The 12,315-nt window shown below is 43.0% G+C and overlaps 1 non-coding gene across 1 annotated transcript; it reads left to right on the plus strand.

Moving 5' to 3' along the window:
• Positions 1–441: 441 nt before the first annotated feature.
• Positions 442–516, plus strand: Trnas-cga. Its single transcript has one exon. It is a non-coding gene; the product is annotated as a tRNA-Ser (tRNA).
• The last annotated feature ends 11,799 nt before the right edge of the window (positions 517–12,315 follow it).

Consider the following 12,315-nt stretch of genomic DNA (forward strand, 5'->3'; position numbering starts at 1 on the left):
GACACTTTGTGTTATAGAAAAGTGGATCCCATTGATGTCTTGAGGTGCAATTTGAAGTTCTTCCCGGATGAAACGTTCAATGTCAAGTGCTCGAGGTCTTGCGTAGTCCGCTTGAAATGTGATCTTAATTGTGGACTTCCGATACGAGTGCGCCATGGCACTACCGAGACACGGACGCGTGACACTCGCCGCAGCGGAAGGTAAACAGTAAACACTCGCGCGCGCGGTGCGCTAGCAGGCACGACGACCTTGCCCCACCGCTGCTAACAGCGGACTTAACAACTGAGCTACCCAAGCACGACTCACGCCCCGTCCTCACAGCTTTACTTCTCCTAGTACCTCGTCTCCTACCTTCCAAACTTAACAGAAGCTCTACCAATTGAGGAAGGTAGGAGACGAGGTACTGGCAGAAGTAAAGCTGTGAGGACGGGGCGTGAGTCGTGCTTGGGTAGCTCAGTTGGTAGAGCACTTGCCCGCGAAAGGCAAAGGTCCCGAGTTCGAGTCTCGGCCCGGCACACAGTTGTAATTTGCCAGGAAGTTTCACATCAGCGCACACTCCGCTGCAGAGTGGAAATCTCATTCTGGTAACTCGAAGCTGTCAGAATTTCAAAATGTGAACAAGATCTTGACGATACTGGCCAACAAAGAAAAATTCCACTGCTGAGACATTAATGATCGAGTAACTTACAATTTCGCCTGTGCTTTGCTTGAAAACGCACCAAGTAAGATATGTGCCATTAAGAGCGTCAACGACGTAATATGGAAGTAAGTCTAACGCCAAATGTACAAAATAATTATTTATTACGAAAACTCACAGACATATGATCTAAATACCGTACTATATGTTGCAAAGTGCTTGAAAATGGCCTTTGGGCCGAAATAGACCTGTAGCCAATGAAAATAAAGTCACAATAATAACAACTGCTCTACGTAGCAGCGTTTTGGCTTAATGTACACGTACGGAAAAGTTGTCGGTCTTCGTTTAGGAGAGATTATATAAGCTCTCCAGATAAAACATTTGCCACCCCAGTGCGTATGCACAGCTGAATTGTTAAGCCTTTACAGATGACGCAGCACATACCTCAACCACTTGCGCGCTGCCTCTACGTGAGCATAAGACGGTAGCAATCAGTGAGACATTTATATTTCAGGCGGACATTAGCGTATCATTAGGTAAGTGTAGGGATGTGACACAGTGGCAAAAAGGGGCAATCGTGTTTGGCCGCGTGTGAAGTTGCTGGGTTTGTTGGTGCTTCGTGATGGACTATTCAGTGAGTCTAAGAGCAGTGGTGTAGAGCTTATAGAAAGCAATACGCTTTTCTCTATTAACACATTTTTAAAAAAAGGATTTAAATTCAGTTATGAATATAGAAGAGCGCGAAAATAGAGAAGTTAAATCTGATAATACATGCTCACTCATGTGAACTGTGACAATTTGAACGAACGCTCACCGGTCCAGTTGGGATACGCACTTTCAGTAACTCTCATTATAATTTTTAATTACTATAGATGGTAATGGTTCGAAAGATACAGTACATTATTTGAATAAGAAAATCTGTTAACCAGTTTTCATCCGTTATAAAACTGAAACGTTCTGGGAGATTAAAACTGTGTGCTGACACGATGTTGACTCGAACCTAGGACCTTTTTCTTTCGCAGGCAAGTGCTCTATCCACTGCGGTATCCAGGCATCCCTGGTCATCGACCCTCACAACGCTATTCCATCTAGCATCTTCTGTCCTACTCCCCAATCTTCTTGGAACTAATCAGTCCACATATTTTTCGGAACGTACAAAATAACAGCCGGCCGGGGTGGCCCAGCGGCTCTAGGCGCTACAGTCTGGAACCGCGCGACCGCTAGGGGACTGATGACCTCAGAAGTTAAGTCCCATAGTGCTCAGAGCCATTTGAACCATTTTTTGAACTAAATTTGATTCATGGGACGCGTCGTAATTCTGACGTCACACTTGTTTGCTGTCATGAGAACGACGTCGCAAACTATTAGAATAAGAGAAGCAGACCCCTTTGTAGGTGGTCAGCAGCGCATTTGTGGTGAGAGGTTTGGCACGCTTTCGACGGGTGTTGCAAGCAGACGTCTAACGGCTACAGCTGTGGCTATTTTTTAAAGTGGGTATTTCTTTCTTCTCCTTCCGTGAAGGTGGCAACACTGATTTCTTATTTTTGTTTTAATTTCTTAATCGTCATTAAATCACCTTACAATGATACAGATTTGCCATGGTAATGCATTGATGATAAATATATTTTACGGACTATAAGACGGTATGAACTGTAGGACGCACCTTAATTTTTAAGCAGTTCTTTTAAAAAATAACGTTTTTACTATTTTTATATTAGATTGGAAAGCCGGACTAAAAAAAAAGTTCTTCGTTTTTAAACCGAACTGACCCTTCAAATCCCTTTTAATTTTGGCCATTTTGCATTCAGTCGTATATTTGCACATTTCATTTACGTCAGTTCTTTACTAGCCCGCCAATCGCCAGTGGTTTTTTCTATTGGTGGAGGGCCGAAATGCTGCTCGGCTGGTTTTTTTCCACGTCCTTCTGCATTTGCTATTATTTTCAATATGTAGCCCGCATCATATGGATACCTTTTATTTTTTTCCATTACGAAACAGCTAACAACAAAAATATTGTATTTTTACTGATAACACAAATCACTTTCAATTCAATATCATTGGCACCGTAGACTGCATCATAAGCTAGACAGTGTTCTGCGTATGTGATGGTGGGACGGGAAAGAAATGGTTCAAATGGCTCTCAGCACTATGGGACTTAACATCTGAGGTCATTAGTCCCCTAGAACTTAGAACTACTTAAACCTAACTAACCTAAAGACAACACACACATCCATGCCCGAGGCAGGATTCGGACCTGCTACCGTAGCGGTCGCGCGGTTCCAGACTGAAGCGCCTAGAACCGCTCGGCCACACCCGGCTAGCAAGCGTGTGAATCCCCGCAACTCACGTTCGTCGCATTTGTGCGCTTCTGCTGCCAGTTGAATCCAATGTTGCCAGATAGAGACAAATTTCCCGCAGCAACGAATATATGGCCAGTTTTTAAGAATTTTAAATCAAAAGCACAAATAAATAAACGTTACCGAAGCTTTTGTTTGTTATTTATGAAGCCAAGACCCCATCAATAACGAAATGGCCCTCTGGACTTACAACCTTGGACAACCAATGACCACATGATGACCATATCCATGGGACTTGTGGACTTTCTGTTCTTCTTATTAGTGGGGGCACTAAATTATACCATTTCAAATAAACTGTAACTGGATGTTGAACTGCAGAAACCGCCGGTATTTCTCGTCTACACTGGCGTGCAGAACTTCAGAAATGAGAATAACTTTCGCATGATGTTTTACTGCCAAGGAACATAGCTCTGTGAAACTTGAACCATATAATGAAAGAACTGCTACTGTACAGTACAGAAAGCAACTGAAATAAATACGCAGTGAGAGGAACACAACTGACACGTTTATTCAAAGACAAGAATTACGCCAAAGTCTTCGCGATTGATGATGTTCTCCTAGACCAGCGGGCTCCGCATGCGACCCGAATGAGTGTTCGTGCGTCCCACGATTCTCGATACTTACAAAGACAGTAATATTTTAAGATGTGCTTGATTTCAATTGACTTTAGTGAATTTGACCATGTGCTAAGGAAATTTTGCCGCTTATCTCGGGGACAGACTGGTGTGTGGTGCGGCCACTGCTCGGTTCATAGAAGCGAGAGGGGGAAGATTTCATAGTTTGCCTTCCAATGATGACGACTCACGAGCGTGGGCAACTCGCACCGATTAGTGTCATGGCATAAATGTCAAAAGAAAGTGTCATGGATTCGTGAATGCGCATTACAGAGGCGGCCATCTTCAAATGTGATGTGTCAGTACATGGTTGTAGCAAGTAATATGAAATCAAATTAGGGCTGTTGTATTACAATGCAACGATTAAAAGAAAAGTGGCATTCAGAACATTTAGTTTCTCATATTGGAAATCCTTTTATTAATTAATTTAACATACTAATTTATGTAGGTTACTAATTAACAGTAACATCGGTAGGAAAAGGTGTCGTAAAGTGTCCAGGACGGGAAAAGTAGCCACACAATATTTTTTCCCGTGAACAGCGCTGCTGCATGCTTAGAAGTGGTTAGTACAGTTCTCATATTCAACACCATTGTTGTCAATAAGACTGACAGGGAGGTTGTTCGGTAATTTTTAGTAAAAACTTTTTGGACTTTGTGTCATCTGTTGTACGATAAATAAATTACAATGTATTATTCTTGCTACCTTACTTGTGTATACTTTACCTATGCATCGATGTTGAAACAACGTCTTCTGAGCTGCAGTTGTGGTTCCTTGTCATTTATGTCAGTCTGATAGTTTCTTTTATGGATCACTAATGCTGACACGACGTCCGATCGAGAATAGTGCTCACACTACTTGTCCGGTAAAGTGGCCAAGGCGGTTTTTACACAAGTACGAGTTACTTCTACAAATTTTCGAACGGGAGTTAAAGTCGAGCGAGAAGAAATAAAAACTCTGACGTTTCCGGATGACATTGTAATTCTGTCAGAGACAGTAAAGGTCTTGGAAGAGCAACTGAACGGAATGGATAGTGTGTTGAAAGGAGGATTTAAGATGAACATTAACAAAACCAAAACAAGGATAATGCAATGTAGTCGAATTAAATCAGGCGATGATAAGGGAATTACTGTAGGACAACTCGGGTCGCGTAAGCATGTTTCACCACACCATGAAACCATGGTTATTCATAGATGCTTATCATTGGCACATTTTATCAGATTGGGAAATAAGATTTGCTGTTTGAGCAACAAACTAACTGATGAAGATCGAAGTAGAAAGGATATAAAATGTAGGCTGGCAATGGGAGAAAAAGTGTTTCTGAGGAAGAGAGGTTTGTTAATATGGAGTATAGATTTCAGTATTAGGAAATCTTTTCTGAAAGTATTTGTATGGAGTGTAGTCATGTATGGAAGTGAAACGTGGGCGATAAACAATTTAGACAAGAAGAGAATAGAAGCTTTGGAAATGTTCTACAGAAGAATGCTGAAGATTAGAGGGGCAGATCATGTAACCAAAGAGAAGGTACTGAACAGAATTGAAGAGAAAGAAATTTGTGGCATAACTTGACTAAAAGAAGGGACCGGTTGACACAGGCATTCTGAGACACAAGGGATCACCAGTTTAGTACTGGAGGGAAGCTTGGAGGGTAAAACTCGTTGAGGAAGACCAAGAGATGAATACAGTAAGTGCATTCAGTAGGATGTAAGTCGCGCGGTGTGGCCGCGCGGTTTGAGGCGCCATGCACGGATTTTTGGCCGCTCATGCCGGACGTTCGAGTCCTCCCTCGGGCATGGGTGTGTGTATGTTGTTCTTAGCATAAGTTAGTTTAAGAAGTGTGTAAGTTTTGGGACCGATGACCTCAGCAGTTTAGTCCCTTAGGGACCGACGCACATTTGAACATTTGAAGGATGTAGGTTGCAGTAGGTATTTTGAGATGAACAGGCTTGCACAGGATAGAGAAGCATGGAGAACTGCGTTAAACCAGTCTTCGGGCTGAAGTCCACAACAACATTACAAAAAACACGCATTGTAATACAGCAGATGAAACTGACTTCTAAACTCTTTTATATATATAGCTACCATCCTGCATTCTATCCATTTGCGGTAATTTTGAATACAGTATTTTATATTACTTAGAATCGTCTGTTTTATATGTAGGCTAATACAAAAGTCCGATTGGAAACGGTCTGCTGTAGCCACTTAGTTTTCTTTCAGATACTAGGGTGAATATACCTAGAAAATAGGCCCTGAAATCAGAGAAACGAACATGTGATCATGTTGTGATGGCACTGCCCAAAATATCTGTTTAGATACGGCAAATTGGTCGTTGAGATAAGCGTTCAGAAAGTGCATGTAGTTGCTATACACAATTTTCTTTTTCACTTAAATGCATTTGGCGTGATATGTTACAATATGTAGATTCAAAATGTGTCAGTGGTAAGCGTCTATGAATAACCATGTTTCCATAGCTTGGGGAAACATGCTTACGCGGCCCGAGTTGTCCTACAGTGTCAGCACAGTATTGGCTCTTGAGCAAAAATGTTTGACGACCATAGTCCTAGACCATGGGTTCCTAGCAAAATTTTTACGAGGACCCCCTCATCGAGCATGATTGGTACCTTGTCATACCACAGAATCAAGTACCTAAGGAAACCAAATTAATAGTCTTTTCATACGTTTTCTATTTTTGGTACTTAGAAAAAAATTGACATTCATTATTGAAAAAATATTTAGCTTAAAACTTTTTCAATTTATCCATCATTTTTATTGTTAAATTTTGATTACTGCTCAAAATCTTTGTCTTCAAATCTGGGTGTTTAGTGTAACAAACTCCTTAAAAAAATAAAAATTGAGTGTGAACTGAAAATGACAGGAAAAAATTAAAACTGAGTGTATTGGTCTTTCAAGTGTACTACACTTGAGACTGCATGGAGTAGACATGTGTGAAAAATAAGAAAATACTAATTTCATACAAGGTATTATTTATTTGAACCACTTTTTAACCAATGGTCCATTTTTAACTACTTGAACTGTAGCTTCCGCGAAAAACAACGCTTTACAAACACTGGTGTTTTAATACAGAAAATTGAGTATGTAAACAACACGGTCTGTGAAAGCACTGGCAATAAACTAACAATGGCCGATTGTCATCTGAAATGCGAGTTTCTGTGTAAAGCGACTGTCAGTTGTCAACTGCAAAGAGGCAGCGCGCACAGTCTAACGGTATATAGCAGAACTATTTGCCTCTATCTAATTCTAGTTTTGCGCTAGAGTGTGCTAGTGTCAGTTGGCTGTAGGAAGACGCTAGACGCAGAAGTTAGCGTTCGCTAAAGCTCTGCTCATGCAGGAAGTGGCCAAAACAAAAAATCTGTTATCATACGAAATATATTTAATGTATTTTTTATTCTAATAGCACCTTGCAGACCCCTCTGGCAAAGCTCGAGGACCCCTGGGGGTCCGCGGACCACCTGTTGGGAACCACTGTCCTAGACATTACAAGCGGCTGGGCATGGTTCTTAATAGCGTATGTGATCACCACGGACGTTCGGATACGGATCCTCTACACCTCCCGTAAACTCGATCCTCCTCACCCGCTGGTCTCTCCCATCCTCTCCCGCCCCCATCCGCTGCCGCGACTGTATTTCCACGTCCCACCTGCTCTCCATCTCTCCACTCTCCATACCCTCTCGCGAGGTGGCTTCCGCCAGCTCCTCCTCCCTGATGATGCCCTCCTCCCCTCCATCTATCCCTATCAACTTTGATCCTCCCACTTCCTGTGTCCTTTCCTTAGGGCTCCCTCTCTCCCTTCTCTCTCCTTCCCTCCACCCTCCCTTCCTCCCCCCTCCTCCCTCGGGCTTCCCCACCCCCTCCTACCTTCATTCCCCCCCCCCCCCCAACACCCCTGCCATTGGCATCTCTGCTCTCCTTTCCCTCTCCTCCACCGCCTTCCTCCCCTCTAGGCAGGTCCCCGGACTCGCACACGCTAAGTGCACATTCGCGCGCCGGAGATCATCGCCATCAGTTTAGTGTCTGTGCCGTCGTGATTGTGATTTAGTGTTTTTCGCCGCCACGCTCCTCGTTCACTTGTACCGTCTCGTTCGTCAGTGTTTGTGTGCAGTGCCACCAGTGTTTTTGTGTGTTTTCGTCGAGTGTGAACGGCTTCATGTTTTTTATTTATTGTATCTCCTGTTTTTTAACCTCCGATTTGTTACTTTTCTGTCTCATTTTTTTCTATTATTGTAATTCTTGTGGCTGAAGAGCGGAGTAGATGTAATCCGCTGCCAGCCCGCCTTTGTATAAGGTGTACAAATCACAATAAAGGAAAAAAAAACACAGACGTTAATGCGTACTCTGCAACGTACTGCCACGCTGGCCGGAGACTGGAAAGAAGTCCTTCTTGTAGGGCGTCCCATTCCTCCACCATATCGCCATCGCATCTCACAAGTGCTCGAAGGGATTTACATCGGACGAACATGCAGGCCAGTCCATTCGCCGAATATCCTCTCGTTCCGCAAGTTCCTCCACTCGCACTGTTCGGATCGGTCGCGCATTTTCATCCATTAAGAATGAAGTCAGCGCTGAATGCACACTGAAAAGACGATCAGGGGGAAGGAGTACAGTGTCACAATGGCTTTGACTGATGAGTGTACAGTTTTCAAAGATCTCGAAGTAGGTACGCCCGTATACCATTGTGGTGTCACCGCCAGACACCACACTTGCTAGGTGGTAGCCTTTAAATCGGCCGCGGTCCATTAGTATACGTCGGACCCGCGTGTCGCCACTATCAGTGAGTGCAGACCGAGCGCCGCCACACGGCAGGTCTAGAGAGACTTACTAGCACTCACACAGTTGTACAACCGACTTTGCTAGCGATGGTTCACTGACAAAATACGCTCTCATTTGCCGAGACGATAGTTATCATAGCCTTCAACTACGTCATTTGCTACGACCTAGCAAGGCGCCATAACCAGTTACTATTGATACTGAATCATGTACCGTCAAGAGCGACGTTCACCATTAATGGATTAAAGTTAAGTATTCCACCAGCTACGTCCGTTTTTTCTAAATTCTAATTTCCTTGTCCTGTTCCAGACCTCACGCCAGCCTGCATGAGCTAAACGCGTGCCTATCGGCCTCCTCTAGTAACACGGTGTTGGCTCTCCTGCCAACCAAAACAACCATTATGCCTCCGCACGCCGTAACAATTGGTCTGTCATAACGATCATGTTAGACAATGCTCCAAGGTGCATTCATTATGTTTTCCCACCTCTCGCCATGTGACGGTACTTCTAGCACTGTTGAACATAAACGGTGTAGTGGTCCATGTGATATGATGTTGCACAGGCGTACTGACCTAATATTTGAACGAAGCAGAATGACTAGGCAGCATTGTTGTGACACGCTACTATTTTCCCATGCGCGTTTTTTCATGTGTTCGCGACTGGATCTTCCTGCGCAAGTGGAGGACCTTTTGGAGTGAGAGGATATTCGGCAAAAGAACTAGCCAGCCTTTTCTACCCCCACCCCCTTACCCCGCCCACCCCACCCCACTCCCCTACCCCCGAGGACTTGAGGGATGCATTGGGGAGACGTATTTCAGTCCGTCCACATGCACCAACGACCATCCAGCAGGTCTTTGTAAAGGATGGATTGCTGTCCATGGTGATCACACATCCTATTAAGAACCAAATCATGTCTTTTGTAATATCCAGGAGACCATCATAAATCTGGCGACTTCTGTGTAATTGTTGTCTTTGAATAAACGTGTCATTTCTGTCAGTCTCATTACATATTCCTCTAAATTAGCTTCAGTATTGAACTGTAGCAGTTCACAGTGATTGACTCTTCCGTCGATTCTCGAGAGAATATTTTATACATTGTGAATGAAAACATCCACAAAACTGGTGTAATATTTACAATATTTATTATTTATTTCACAAACCGGTTTTCGGCAGTTATGCCACCATTAGATACGAAGATAAATACTCGTATGTAGTGCTGTAAAACTTTGTAGGAACAAACGTTTTAAACTGGTGCATCTACAAAAAAATCTTCATTTCCAGAGATGAAAAATGTTGATGTTGGATTCAGGAATAAAGGAAGAGGAGTTATCTCAGAGTAAATGCGACGTAAGATTATTTAACTAAGATTTTTATGTCGTCTCGTTTGGAAACAAGGAGAGGATGCTGTTTCGTGGCTGGTATCCTCTTTCTATAACACAAACTGCACACATATATTAACTGACTTCTTTATTTATAAGAATGGAAAATTACTTATATCAGGATTGTGTTGTGGTACAAGCTCTTCTGTATAGCCCATGCTAGCCTCACTGCTAGTGAAGTACAAAGTCCACTACATACACTATTAGGGTTGTTACTTGCTGCCTGTCTCTGAGTTAGTGGCAGAGGTAATTGCTATTGTAAATCCTGATAGACTGCGACTGATGACACAGGAACTTATTCATTGTGACAGACTCGAACAGACTCAAACTAACTGGCCCTCCGGTCTGCGGCGGCGATCTGAATACTGGCGACCAAGAGGGCGTTGGCACCGCGTTTCCTGTGAGTCTGTTGTTGGCCTCTATCTATCTTGTCACAACCTCTATGCCGCATGGTGTGCTTGAGCCAGTTTACACCAGCACAAGGATAAAATATGTGACACATTAACTACTGAAGTAGGTACAAATTACAAAATTGAACAATAAGCATTAGTGACATGTCCCAAGGATGGGATAGAACAAAATAATCTTCTCTTTAATGGGTCCTAAATTACAGACTGATAACATATACTTGTGAGATTAGAGAGATTAATTAGCTGCGATTATATATAGACTAATTTTTTACCAAGACAAGAAAAATTATAGTACTTGAAATGAAAGACAATGGGTGTGTGAGTAAGAGCGGTAATTTAAAACATGGCCTGAATGGGACTATGAGCAGTATCTGCAGTTAGAAGTGGTGAGTAAAGGAATTGTGTTTGGTCATTCAGTACTAAGCTTGGGCAGGTCGATATATCTTTATTAATTTCCATTGCTTGAAGATATCTTCCTTCCTTTATGGATATGATTTGATAGTTCATGTTGCACATTGTAATTATGGCGTTCTTTAAGCAGGTGGTCCACAGAAGTGGAAATTTTTGAAAATGAGCGCCATAGTTACAAGGTGCAACATGAACTATCAAATCATATCCATAAAGGAAGGAAGACAAGACATCTTCAAATAATGGAAATTAATAAATACATAGCCATCTGCCCAAGCATAGTATTGGATAACCAAATGCAGTTCCTTTACTTCTAAACACAGATACTGCTCATAAACCCATCCAGGCCATGTTGTTAATTAACACTCTTAATCATATGCCCCATTGTCCTTTATTTCAGTTACTATAATTTCTCTTCTCGTGATAAAAAAATACTCTTTTTATAATCACAGCACCTTCACTTACCAGCTTAATCTCACTAGCATATGTTATCAGTTTGTAATTTAGGACCTATTAAAGTCAAGATTATTTTGTTCAGTCACAACCTTGGAACATGTTACCAAAGTTTATTGTTAAATTCATTTTCCTCTATGAGCAATTGTTGTAATTTCTATACAGTACAGTAGATAATGTGTCACATATTTTATTTTAGTTAAATAATCTTACATCGCATTTACATTGAAATAATTCCTCTCGTTTTATTTTTCTTGACTGAAAATGGAGGTACTCTGTAGACACACTAGATTAAAATCCTTGGCCCTACAAAATTTCACAGCACTGTGTATTTATCATCGTGCCTGATGATGGCAAACAGCTGTAAACCGTTCTACCAAACAAACAATACATATTGTAGAACGTTACACTAGTGTTGTGTGTGTTTTAATTCGCAACGTAGCACTTCGTTCTACGTGTGATCCAAGTTTCATCGAGCAATGTTGAAGACCTTTGTAGTAGGTGACTTCTCTGCGGTTACAATGTTCTGGCATAACCACAAGTGCCGGAAGGAAGAGGAAGAACCGAGGACCAGAGAAAGTGAGAAAACGTCAGCCAATAGCCTGCTGACAAGGACCGCACCACGACACAAGCGCCCCCTGCAAGAAGTGAATATAAGTGCCGCTCCTGCCAGCCTTGGTAACCCAGGCGATCATTGTAGGCAAAACCACCCCTTCCTTCAGTCTCCTTGATTTTTATCTCAGCATCTATGTCCATCCTATTAACCTTACCCCCACTCTCAAGTACCTTGGCATCACCCTTGACCGTCGCCTCTCCTGAACCCCCCATCTCCGAACGATCCAAGCCAAGGCACACTCCTGACTCCGCCTCCTCAAGCTCTTTTCTGGCCGCACACGGGTTCTGGACCCCTCTGTAGTCCTCCACACCTATAAATCCCTCATCCACCCCATCCTCTGTTATGCCCATCTTGCCTGGATCTCTGTCCCTCCAGCCTTCTACAAGTCCTTTAAAATCCTGGAACGCCATGCGCTCCGCCTCGCCTATCGCATCCGCCTCCCTTCCCCCACACGGATCCTCTACAACTTAATCCCTTTCCCGCACCTCTTCCTCTTCCTCGAACAGATACGGATCCTTTACACCTCCCGTAAACTTGAACCCCTCACCCGCTTGTCTCTCCCATCCTTTCCCACCCCCGTCCACTGCCACACCTGTACAGCTGCATCCCACCCGCTCTCCATCTTACCACACTCCATACCCTTGCCCAAGGTGGCTTCT

The sequence above is a fragment of the Schistocerca piceifrons genome, chromosome 2, assembly GCF_021461385.2.
Source record: "Schistocerca piceifrons isolate TAMUIC-IGC-003096 chromosome 2, iqSchPice1.1, whole genome shotgun sequence".
In the NCBI taxonomy this organism is placed as follows: Eukaryota; Metazoa; Arthropoda; class Insecta; order Orthoptera; family Acrididae; genus Schistocerca; species Schistocerca piceifrons.